We start from the raw sequence: 12,422 nt of genomic DNA, 5'->3' as shown, positions 1-12,422 counted from the left end.
CAGGAGTTGGGAGGTCATATTGTGGCTGTACAGGACATTGGTTAGGCCACTTTTGGAATATTGCATGCAATACTGGTCCCCTTCCTATTGGAAAGATGTTGTGAAACTTGAAAGGGTTCAGAAAAGATTTACAAGGATGTTGCCAGGGTTGGAGGATTTGAGCTATGGGGAGAGGTTTAATAGGCTGGGGCTGTTTTCCTTGGAGGGTCAGAGGCTAAGGGATGACTTAATAGAGGTTTATAAAATCATGAGGGGCATGGACAGGATAAATAGACAAAATCACTTCCCTGGGGTGGGGGAGTCCAGAACGAAATGGCATAGGTTTAGGGTGAGAGGGGAAAGATATAAAAGAGATCTAAGGGGCAACTGTTTATGCAGAGGGTGGTACGTGTATGGAATGAGCTGCCAGAGGAAGTAGTGGAGGCTAGTACAATTGCAACATTTAAAAAGGCATATGAATAGGAAGGGTTTGGAGGGATATGGACCAGGTGGGACCAGATTAGGTTAGGATATCTAGTCGGCATGGATGAGTTCAGCTGACGCATCTGTTTCCGTGCTGTACATCTCTATGACTCTATGCCCATCTTTGGACTGTGGGAGGAAACCTATGCAGATATGGGGAGAATGTGCAAACTCCACACAGACAGTCACTTGAGGATGGAATTGAACCCACATCCCTGGTACTGTGAGGCAACAGTGCTAGCCACTGAGCCACCGTGGCACTCCTAAGTGCTCCGCCAAAAAATATTCTGTTCCGATAATCCGTACATAATTGTGGCGCATAGACAACATCCGGTGATCAGAATAAATACAAGTGAATGAGACCTGCTGGCTCAAAATCCTGCAATTCTCTCCCTAAGGGCATTGTGGGTCTACCTCCAGCACATGGCCTCAAACCATCTTATTAAAAACAGGTACACATTTCCTATTGCTTTGGAACTGGCTTGTGCTGACTGGATGTCCAATGCTCAGCTTTGGAAGAGTCTCTCTTTGAGTTAAACATTGGGAAGGCTGCATGTATCATTTCTGGCCCAAGGTCTTCTCCCTAATCAATCTCAGCTTGAACCAATTTGCAGGTTCTATTTTTTTCAATTCTGATCAGCAAATTTCCAGTACCACCTCCCCAGCTTGACCATTTACAGTCACCTCACAATAATTCCCAACTCTGCCTTTACATCTCCTGCTGAATCCTAATCTCTCCACTTTTCTACACTTCCAGGCCCTGTGGCCCCCAATGCAGTTCTTGCAGGCCACCTTTACCACCCTCCATGAACTCCAATTTCTCCAAAATCTGCTGCACATCTCTACATCAGTACTTACTGTTTATTCATCACCTCCATTCTTGCTAGCCTCTAGTATTAGTTTCTTATCATTCAAAACAAAATCCTCATCTTTAAATCATGCCTGAATCATGGCATTCCCACCATTGGCAGTAGTACTTTCAGATATTGAAGCTCTACTCCCTGGAATTCCTTCCCAAAACACATCACTGATAAAATAATAGATCACCGTCCTAATTTCCACTTTTCTGGCTTGGTGTTCCATTAACACATCTCTGGAATGTACTATAATCTTTTATACTTGCAGCATTTTATAAAGTATTTTAATCCATTACCTGGCTTGGTACTGAATTAATTCAATGAATACAAAAGGGATTGAAAATCTGCATCAGTCATTGAAATCATGTTCCTGTGTAGTTAACATGTTGCAGCTAGTAATGAGTTTATTGTAGGGAAGTTTGTTTGGTACAAGAGGGATGTGAGATTTGTTCAGATTGGCAGATTTTGAAATATTAAGAAAACAAAAACAAAATCATGAATTATGAATATTGTTTTGTTCTAGCAGAGTTGTGGAGTATTTATTATTTTCTGTAATTTTAAAGCTTAATTCCTATTCTAAAATTACAATTAATTATACTTTTATCAGTGATAAATTTGTATCACAGTGAAAAATGTAAAGTAAGGTGATAGTGGGCTGCCATGATCACCTGCTATAGGCGCAGTTTGATACAACTGTGTGTGTTAGACCATTTCAGGAGGGCAGATAAGAGGTGGAGTGCAACAACACAAAGCACAGCAGGTTTCCTTCCCTAAAAGGATATTATGGAGATGTTGGATTTTTTTTGGACAATCCAATAGTTTCACTTAGCCCAGATAGTTTTTCCAACAGAATTCAAATCCCTAAACTATTACGGTGAGATTTCAATTCATGTCATGTGGACTTTTAATTTAGATCTTTGAATTACTCATGCAGTAGCACAATCATTACAACTGAAACTTACTTAACCAATATTAAGTCAAGATTCTTCCTGTTCTGTGTTTTTGCATTGGTTTACTGGTTAAGTCATTGAGGATGTCCTGTTTTATTCAACGTACACTTTTCAAAGATAAACAGTGATTCAAATTAACTTTTGAACAAAGACGTTTGAAGATGTGGTAGAAGGCAACAGTTAATTCTGGCAATGGAGTGATATTAGGGTGTGGTTAAGAACTGCATTATTTGAATTATATCTCTGAATCATTAATCACCGACAAAACTTATATAAACATTATATTTTCGTACTATTTTTTTTCCCCCAAGAAGTGCGGGTGAAGAGTGAAGGTCAGTGCAAAAAGGGAGGTTTCCCGTTAGTTCAGCAAATTTCTGCATTTGTGGTTGAGCACATACTCTAGGGTGGTCCCTTCTTTAGTTCCCTGTTTGTGCTGAGTTAACTGACCTCAGCAAAATTGGTGGGGAGACAGTAGAATTTACCACAACACCCATGGGGCTATTATGATAAGTCAGACTTTGTTAAAGGACTCAATTTTCTGAAACGGATTTCCAGATTTTCTGCCACAACTTTGGCCAAAAATGGCTGTAATGCCGTTTCTTGGGAATTGCTAATGAACTGTAATCACAACTGCAGCAGATTGGAGAAGACCTGCAGAGGTTCAAGGCCGCTGGATGCAACTTTTATACTACTATTCCTGTTGAGCTGGTGAGGACAGGTTTGAACTTAGTTGCAATGGTCCAGTTGAAATAAATTAATAATATTAATTCTGGTAGCAAAGGGAAACATGTGAATATAGAAAATATATAAGGCAAAAAAAAGCCCTCACATCTTAATGGGGCTGCACAGTGGCTCGTGGTTAGCACTGCTGCCTCACAGCGCCAAAGACCCAGGTTCAATTCCCTCCCTTGGGCAACTGCCTGTGTGGAATTTGCACATTCTCCCTGTGTCTGCGTGGGTGCTCCAGTTTCCTCCCACAATCCAAAGATGTGCAGGTTAGGTAAATTGGCCTTGCTAAATTGCCCATAGTGTTAGGTGTAGGTGAAGTCAGGGGTGAATGTAGGGGAATGGGTCTGGGTGGGTTGTTCTTTGGAGGGTTGGTGTGGACTTGTTGGGCCAAAGGGCCTGTTTCCACACTGTAGGGAATCTAATCTAATCTGCTCTGCCATTTGAAATTTTGGCTTATCGTCTACTTCCATCTTGCTATCTCCATGTTCCTTTTTATTAGCATCTAGAAATCTATCCATCTCTGCCTTGAACTATTCAATGACTGAGCTTCCATAATCTTGCAGGTAGAGAATTCTTCCTCATCTCAATCCTAAATGGTTTGCCCCTTGTTCTAAGATTGTACCCCCAGTTTTAGATCCCCTGCCAAAGGGCAGGGAAAAAAACATCTTTGTCTGTCCCCCCCATGTAGTCTTTTAAGAATATTGTAAGATTCAATGAAATCACTTATTGCTCCTATTTTCTATGTTACAATGGCTTCCATTGTACATTGGCATCTAAATTACATAATTCTCGTTTCTCAGTCTCACCCCTTCCCACATCTGCACCTCTTCCTGCACTGCTCTCGGAAAACTCAAGAATTATTCTAAATATGAATGTAGGCTCTTATGCATCATTCATTTCTTTTATCCCAAAGTGGTCAATTCATTATCAGGTAAACCCTAAGCACTTGAATTTTGTCCTAAACTCTGTCTCGCTCTCCCTTCATTTAAAATGCTGTTTAGGAACTACTTCGTTGAATAAACTGTTTGTTACCTTTCCTAATATGTCAATGTTAGGCTCACTTTCTTTTTTCTCATGTGACACACTTTTGAATTTCTGCCGTGTTAAACACACAAGACAAATGGAAATTGTAATTATCATAAACCAGTCACTGGATGAAGTCAGGTTGGAGTTTTACATACAGTACAGTAGACTAGGGGAAAATGAAAATTGAAGTTTTAAACAATTTCACTTGGAAAGAATGGGTTAAGTTGATGATGTGATGTTTCTTCATTTCAATACAACTCTCATAGATTCTGTGGATTATTCTACTTTCATTGTTGAAAAAAATTGTTCTTCGTGCATCCCAGCAATGGTGAAATTCTGTTAGTTTTCCTCAAGTTTTCCTTTGAAACCACATGGTCCATTCAAAGAGTTCTCATTATAAGCCTCAGATATTGAACCAAATATTGTGGCACTTGTGGTAAGAGGCAACAGTAGCTTTGTAACTGAATGAAAAGGGTGAATGGATGATGGCAACAGATGGATTGTTGGATGGATCCCCCGAGAAACAATGCTACTTGAAATAGTAACAATAAGATGTGGAATCTGTGAAGAAAATGCACATCACTATGAAATTGGAAAACAAAATGCTTGTGACAGTGTTTCTTTTTCTAATCTCTTTCTCGGTTTGTTATTTTTCTGGTGACTCTTATCGCTATTTTGCTTCCTGACTAAAACACAGTTATTTTCATTCTGCTTTTTTTTCTGTCGATTGTTCTTTTGCTTCTGCTCAAACAGCTTTTTGGAAATTATCTGCTCTTCATATTTTCCCTATTTCATCTTTTTCTCCGCTCTCAGGATCCCAGGGTTCTGCACTTGTTGTCACAAACCAGAGATGACATTTACGTAAAGTGATGACTACTTCCCTCCCCACCATTCACACTTGCAAGCATTGAATTGTGCTGGCATGCAGTTTGAGAGTTGCTGGATATCTGCCAGATCTTGTCAAAATACTAACCTTCAAGCACAAGACCAAGGAGCAAATGTCATTAAGCTCTTTGCCTTGGTGATATGGAGGATTAGAGGGAAGCAAATGGGAGGGAGAGGATGTAACGGCTAAGAATTATCCTTTCCTTTTCAACAATTGTCTGATTATTTCCTGCAGGGAGCAATGGACACCGTTTGCTGATCAAGGGAAACATAGGCTAATTTTTTATTTTACACTTAAAGTTTGGTTGTCAGTGCCCAATGCACCTCCAGGTCATCAGTTAAAAATGGCCCTAACTGCCTGCTCATCTGAAATCAATAGAAAACTCGAGGATTGATCCTGGTACCTCCCAGTAAATCTTGTTGCACCACACTTGTTGCATATGCTTAGGTTCCAGTGTCTAACTTGCCTGACCCAATGTAATAATTGGACCTCTGGCAGTGTCTCTTGTACTTTTCTTGTACTAGTGCGTATTTAAAATGGCAAAGTGTAAGAAGGATATGAGTTTCAAGAATTGCTGGGAAAACGACAAGTTGGTTTCTCATCAAAATCCAGAAAGCACTGGAAAATCCAATAGTTGACAGCAATATTTTCAAAATGAGGTCAATGTCACATGTTTATTGTTATCTGCTAAATAATAAAAGCACCATTTTTTTAATGTTACCTTTGTAATTTTACAAATCCCTAGCCTCTATTCTATTAGTCCTCAGACTGTTCTTCTTTATTGATATGAAAGGATTGAGATGTACACAGTTGCTGTAGTTATATTTTTGATTTTTTTTGTGCTACATTAATAATCAAGTTTCTGGTGCAAATCAGTCACACTGTAATCTCCCACGAGTGGTGCTGCAGTGATATTCAGTATGGAATCCCACAGATCCTTTGCTTCCTTCATAGTGATACTTCAATGATTCATCCACATGCTTCACAAATGCCTGACAGAGCTGTTCAGCTATGTGTTTTTTTAATTAAGAAGGTTAAAAGAAATTGAAGTAACAGATAAAAAAAGACAGATGTATAACTTTAAAATTGTTACAGAGTTGCTCCCTGATCAACTGGCCTTGCTTCACTTGTCTCGACTCTCCATACATCACATCATATGAAGTCTGCTACCATATGCAAAACATATGGTCAAAACTGAATAATGCAGCTCAAATAGCATTGTGATCGAGATGTCTTTAGCACAATTGTACTTAATAGGGTCATAGAGATGTACAGCACGGAAACAGACCCTTCGGTCCAACCTGTCCACGCTGACTAGATATCCCAACCCAATCTAGTCCCACCTGCCAGCACCCGGCCCATATCCCTCCAAACCCTTCCTATTCATATACCCATCCAAATGCCTCTTAAATGTTTTAATTGTGCCAGCCTCCACCACTTCCTCTGACAGCTCATTCCATACACGTACCACCCTCTGTGTGAAAAAGTTGCCCCTTAGGTCTCTTTTATATCTTTCCCCTCTCACCCTAAACCTATGCCATTTCGTTCTGGACTCCCCGATCCCAGGGAAAAGACTTTGTCTATTTACCCTATCCATGCCCCTCATAATTTTGTAAACCTCTATAAGGTCACCCCTCAGCCTCCGATGCTCCAGTAAAAACAGCCCCAGCCTGTACAGCCTCTCCCTGTAGCTCAAATCCTCCAACCCTGGCAACATCCTTGTAACATCCTTGTAAATCTTTTCTGAACCCTTACAAGTTTCACAACATCTTTCTGATAGAAAGGAGACCAGAATTGCACGCAATATTCCAACAGTGGCCTAACCAATGTCCTGTACAGCCGCAACATGACCTCCCAACTCCTGTACTCAATACTCTGACCAATAAAGGAAAGCATACCAAACACCTTCCTCACTATTCTATCTACCTGTGACTCCACTTTCAAGGAGCTATGAACCTGCACTCCAAGGTCTCTTTGTTCAGCAACACTCCCTAGGACCTTAGCATATTTTGCATCAGTATTTACTGTGGAAAAGGATATGGAAGATATTGACTGTAGGGAAATAGATGGTGACATCTTGCAAAATGTTCAGATTACAGCGGAGGAAGTGATGGATGTCTTGAAATGGTTAAAGGTGGATAAGTCCCCAGGACCTGATCAGGTGTACCCGAGAACTCTGTGGGAAGCTAGAGAAGTGATTACTGGGCCTCTTGCTGAGATATTTGTATCATCAATAGTCACAGGTGAGGTGCTGGAAGTCTGGAGGTTGGCAAATGTGGTGCCACCGTTTAAGAAGGGCGGTAAAGACAAGCCAGGGAACCATAGACCGGTGAGCCTGACCTCAGTGGTGGGCAAGTTGTTGGAGGGAATCCTGAGGGACAGGATATGTACTTCTTGTAAGATGTGGGAGTTTAAAGAGAGTTTAAGGGTTACTGCGGACTATATCTGCCATTAATGGTGTTGGATGCGAATCTTATCAGATCGAGTGGCTCGGTTGGAGAGACAAATAGAAGCGATGAGGAATTTGCAACAGCAACAGTATGTGATGGGTGGCAGTTATACTTAAGAAGTAGTTCACCAGATTTTAAGTTTGCTTGCTGTGCTGGAACGTTGGCTTTCATGAAAACCAACCTTTCAGCTCAGCAAGCAAACTTACAACCTGAACCTCAACCTGAGCTACAAATCTTCTCAAAGATCGCAAGTGATCAATAAGTTGGACCAAAATGCAAGGAACTGATGTACAACTATAGAAGAGAACAGCTAGAACCCTGTCGGAGAAATTCAGCCCAATGAATCAGAGGCCAGAAATGAGGATCGCAGTGAAATTGACAAGCGGATTATTAAACAAAGTGGTATCGCGGAAGAGAAATTGACCAGGCTGACACAGAACTGATTCTTTGCACAGATGGCCAGAATGCTCTTCACCAATCGGAAGGTGCAGGCAGGCTTTATAGGGGTACAACACAAAGGTGATAATTGTAAAGCAGTTACAGTACAATAGTGAAAATTGTAAAGCGATTAAAACAAGGATAAATCGAATGGAAATTAATCAAGCGTCTGGCAGCAGCAATTCACTTGTAATTGACACAGGAAATTCCAGCCATCTCTTAAAGTAGGTGAGAATGTCTTCTAAAGGATTCTTCATTTCATTTCTCGTCCACGTGACTATGTGTAAATGTCCCTTCTCCTGGCATTTAGGAGTGTCCATTGTGTTCCTCCTCCGAGTGAAGTCTTCCGGGGGCTCTCGGTCTGCCTCTTTATGCGGTACCTATTTCAATCGGAAATGAGCCTGTCCTTAGGGTATTGGGACCACAGTGCCAATCGTGCTGGGAGCTTACTGTGAAGGTTGTTTGGGAAGTGTATGGTATGGGAGTAGCTTGGCCATGTCTGGTTTCTATGTTATCCGATTTGGCCAAGACAGGGGCATTGTGGGTGTGTTCTGTGTGTGTTGGCAGGCTTGATCTCTGTATTTCGCAGACCATCTTCTGTGTTTTTTGTGTGGTCATGCTGTGAGTGGGCAGGGTAGGAAATCTTTCTCCCACAACCCTCATCATGGATGTCATACAAGACTGGTTCCTATGTGTGCAGCATAAGTTGTCTTAAGTGCAAGCAACAACATAGTTTTACATGTATGATATAGGTTACTTTACAACATGCAACTGCAAAATTAGATTTTCACCGCTTGTGAGGAAATTAAATTGTACTCACAGGATGATGGGAATCTGGAACTCACTGCTGTAACAGTGGAAGAGGTAGAAACTCTCAACATTTAAGAAGCATTTTGATGCTCACTTATGATACCAAGGCAAATAGGTTAAGAATAATAGGCCAATAGATGTTTGTTTTTGTCTGGCACAGACTCGATGGGCTGAATTGTCTGGAAACAAAGAAGAGGAACCAGGTGAACGTGGCAAACAACATAACACTGAAGCTTTCCAGCTCAGAACTAGGTATCAGCTCAACAGGGTCTGATTAAAGTAGTGTGACTTTTCCCATGCATTCCGATGAACACTTTGTGGAAGCAAACACCAAAGTGCATGGGGTAGTATACCAGTAATTATTTTCTTGCACCCATTGTTCTGCTAAAGTGATGCATGGATGAAAACATTTGAGAATCCTATTTATATAGTATTTATAATATAAAACATCACAAGATACTTTACAGGGAAATTACAATTCAAACTTTGTTACTGAGCCACATTATGAGAAATTAAGTTAGATGACAAAAGCTTGGTCAAAGAGGTAGATATTAAGGAGCATCATGCATATTGGAAGACAGGTAGATGGATCAAGAGATTTAGGGAGTAAATCCTACAGTTTAAGGCCTTGGCAGCTGAAGCACAGCTACCGATGGTGGACTGATAAATGCAAATACTTTGGAAAGCTATTGGGCTGTAGCAATTATAATGATTGGGATGAGTAAGGACTTGAAAACCAGAATGAGAGTTTTAAAAGCAAGGAATTGCCAATTTAAGAAAGAGCTCAACTGTTTTGTGATTTGTTTAATAAAATAAAAAAATATAAACAGGGGAAAAAAAAAGAGAGCTCAGATGGCTGATCAACAGCTCTTAATGTGTATTAAGACACACACAGCAAAATCTTGTGCCATCTCAATAAGTCATGAGAAATGATAATGAATTATTTTATCAACGATACTTTCTTGTTTAAGTTTTAAAATGGACTTTACTGAACTAGAACATGACCACTGTCAATCACAGTGCAAATTGACTATAATTTCAGGAAGTTCCAATCAGCATTACCACGAAAAAGCTAACGATCCTCCTGGAATCTTACAGACCTTCTAATGAGTGGACATTGCAGTCAAACAAATACCAAACAGCAATGGACACGGTATCTTCCCAGCAGAGACTGAGAATAAATGAAAACTTTTAAAACTCATCATGCCTGAAGAAGCACTAACAGCTCACCATTTATTTCATGCAATAAATAGCGGGTTTCGACTGGAGAAATAGAAGCTTTACTTCATTATATTTGTGAAGGTACTAATGATTGCATTTATCTCTTAAGGTGAATACTGGACACGACCAAAGCAATAGAATAGTTTCGAGTTTACTGCTCACATTGAGTCTACTTGCAAAGCCTTACATTGAACGCCAGACTCTAAGATGAGCCACATTTGCCCCAAGTTCAATACCTGCTCAAACCTAGTTCTCTGGAAGATTCCAATAATTGCAGGAACAGTGGATTAAGTCTATAAACCATAATCTTGCTGTTCCTTTGTCAAATTCAAAGGAATTTTGAAACTTCAGCCAACTGAACTGACATGAAAACTCCTACAGAAAAGAATCTTGACCGGGGCAATCACTTTCTGAACTCATAAAAAGTCAATGAATTAATATCTGATTTATGTTATTCTTAATTGTAACCTTTTCCTTTCCCTTTTCTTTTTTCCTTATATGCTTTTATTAAATGTTGTGACAATTATCCCCCAATTTTGAATGCATGTTTAAATGATACTTCTGTTGTAAATCTTGGTAAGAGTTTGTTGGACGTCATTTAAAAACTTTCACAATCAGAAAGTTTGGGAGAAACAAAGAGCACCCTATTTCAAAGGGAACTGAATGATATTAAAAAAACTCAACTTACAGTCATATCAGAAGAAAAATGAAATCATTCAAATTATCACCTTCTCCCTTTCCATAAAACATGATTGTCCACAAGCTTACAGAAATTAGAAGACAAGTGGCTGGCCACCATTCTATTGAAATTGTCAAGTCCAGAGGCAACAAAAGCATGGAAGATGGTTTCAATAACAAACAGGACAATGCAATATCATTAAGATGAAAAAGAAAATGACATGCATGAGGCCAGAAGCTAACTTTGAGGTTAAAAATGACACCTAGGTTGCAAGCAGTCTGATTCAGCTTCAAACAGTTGCCAGAAAGAGAGGTTGATTCAAGTGACTACAGAACAGAGTTTGCGGCAAGAACTGAAGTCTTCCCAATATTTAGTTGGGAGAAAAGTTCTGTTCATCCTGTACAGGGGAAGGCTGACAACTTAGAGAGCATGGAAAAGTCCAGAGAAGAGATGACAGGATAGAGTTGCTGTCCAGTGCCTATATGGAAATTGATCCTGATGTTGTGATATTTATGAATATTTGTAGCTCAGGTTGTGGTTCAGGTCGTAAGTTTGCTCACTGAGCTGGGAGATGCTGTTATTCTAAGACAAGAAATAGGAGGGAACCAAGCATGAATCCTCAGAGGACACCAAAAGGTAACAGTGCAAGAGAAGCAAAAAAAGCCATCTTGGTGAATCTCTATGATTAGATAAGAATGGAATGAGCTGGCACAGTTCCATGAAGCTAGATAATGGTGTGTAGAGGTGTTTGGGGAAGATATTGTAGTGACCATGGTCAAAGACTGCAGGCAGATCAAGAATGGAAAGTTTGCTTTTGTCATCATTTAGGATATTATTTGTGACTTTAAGGAGTTATTTCACTACAGTGATAGGACAGTAACCTGATTGGATGAATTCAGAGGTAGAATTCTGGGTAAAATGGGAATTGAATGGGAAATGGGAGGTGATAAAACATTCAAAAGCTTTGGAGTGGAGGGGAAACTTGAAGATGGTGCTGTATTACACAAATATTTTGTTAAGGATAGCAGTGAATTTGAAAGAACAGTAAAGTACCTGAGGAGGGTCAATTAATCATTAACAATATCTGCCAGCACAGGAGTCAGGAAATGGAGTTCAGTAGTCAGCAATTTAAATGTATAAGTACAAGTTGTAGGACTGGGGTTCCACAGATAAGGTGAGTTTGGAGAAAGCATTGTGGGAGACAGGAGAGAAACTCAAGAAAGATGCATTTAAGGACCAGGATAAAGAAAGATTTTTGGGGAAGCTTGACCTGGTGAGCTGGGGAAAGGGAGGACACTGCCAGCAACAGTTGGCACTTCCAAACATAAAGACAAAAATACTCATGAGCTCATCTCACTTAGAGGTGGAGACAAGGTGCAAGGACATGGAATGTTTGGAGTTTAGTTGCCTATAGAGAAAATTAGACAGGATTACCTTTGCAATTAAGATAATCCTGGAAAAGTGAGCTTCTTTGGCAAACAAGTGCAGGTGGGAGAAAGTAGTTTAGTGTTTTGAATGTTCTCGACTGGTATGGTGGTGAACGGCTAGGCCAGTTGTCCAGCAATGTATTTGGATATCGTCCAAGAGATTTCAATATTTTACCACCTGCCTCTCATATACTCAACACGTTAAACACCTTTTTTTTGTATACCACAACCACAAGAGTACATAAATATACATGCAACTGTGAATGACACTATGAATTTCAATTTGAGGTAGTATCCTGGTGATTCCAGAGTAATGGACAATGTCTTTCCAGTATGACAGGCCTCTCTCCTGTAATTGGAAATGATTTATTACTTAAGAAAACAGATCTAAAAGGATAAGCAATCCAACCTATAACATTTATTCTTATAATCAACACAATACCTCCGCCGCGAAGGCTGCCGGGATACTGGATGAATGGTGGCGCGG

The 12,422-nt window shown here is 40.0% G+C and overlaps 2 long non-coding RNA genes across 3 annotated transcripts in view; both read right to left on the bottom strand.

Moving 5' to 3' along the window:
* LOC148145445 (uncharacterized) overlaps positions 1-12,422 on the bottom strand; it is a 30,322-nt gene that overhangs the window by 17,698 nt on the left and 202 nt on the right. The gene's annotated exons all lie outside the window — the stretch shown is intronic.
* LOC122562811 (uncharacterized) lies at positions 5,575-12,394 on the bottom strand. Of its 2 annotated transcripts, none has more exons than XR_006315421.2 (3): positions 11,943-12,321; positions 8,619-8,787; positions 5,575-8,178 (listed from the first exon to the last, which is right to left on the bottom strand). It is a non-coding gene; the product is annotated as an uncharacterized LOC122562811 (long non-coding RNA). The 2 variants fall into 2 exon arrangements; XR_006315422.2 differs by lacking the exon at positions 11,943-12,321 and adding an exon at positions 12,378-12,394 and having other exon boundaries at positions 6,592-8,178.

This window comes from Chiloscyllium plagiosum, unplaced genomic scaffold (genome assembly GCF_037043375.1).
Source record: "Chiloscyllium plagiosum isolate Xiang-an unplaced genomic scaffold, Cpla_swu_hap1 HiC_scaffold_24, whole genome shotgun sequence".
Taxonomy (NCBI): domain Eukaryota; kingdom Metazoa; phylum Chordata; class Chondrichthyes; order Orectolobiformes; family Hemiscylliidae; genus Chiloscyllium; species Chiloscyllium plagiosum.
The sequence above is the reverse complement of the archived record's forward strand: the minus strand, read 5'-3'. Positions and strand labels throughout refer to the sequence as shown.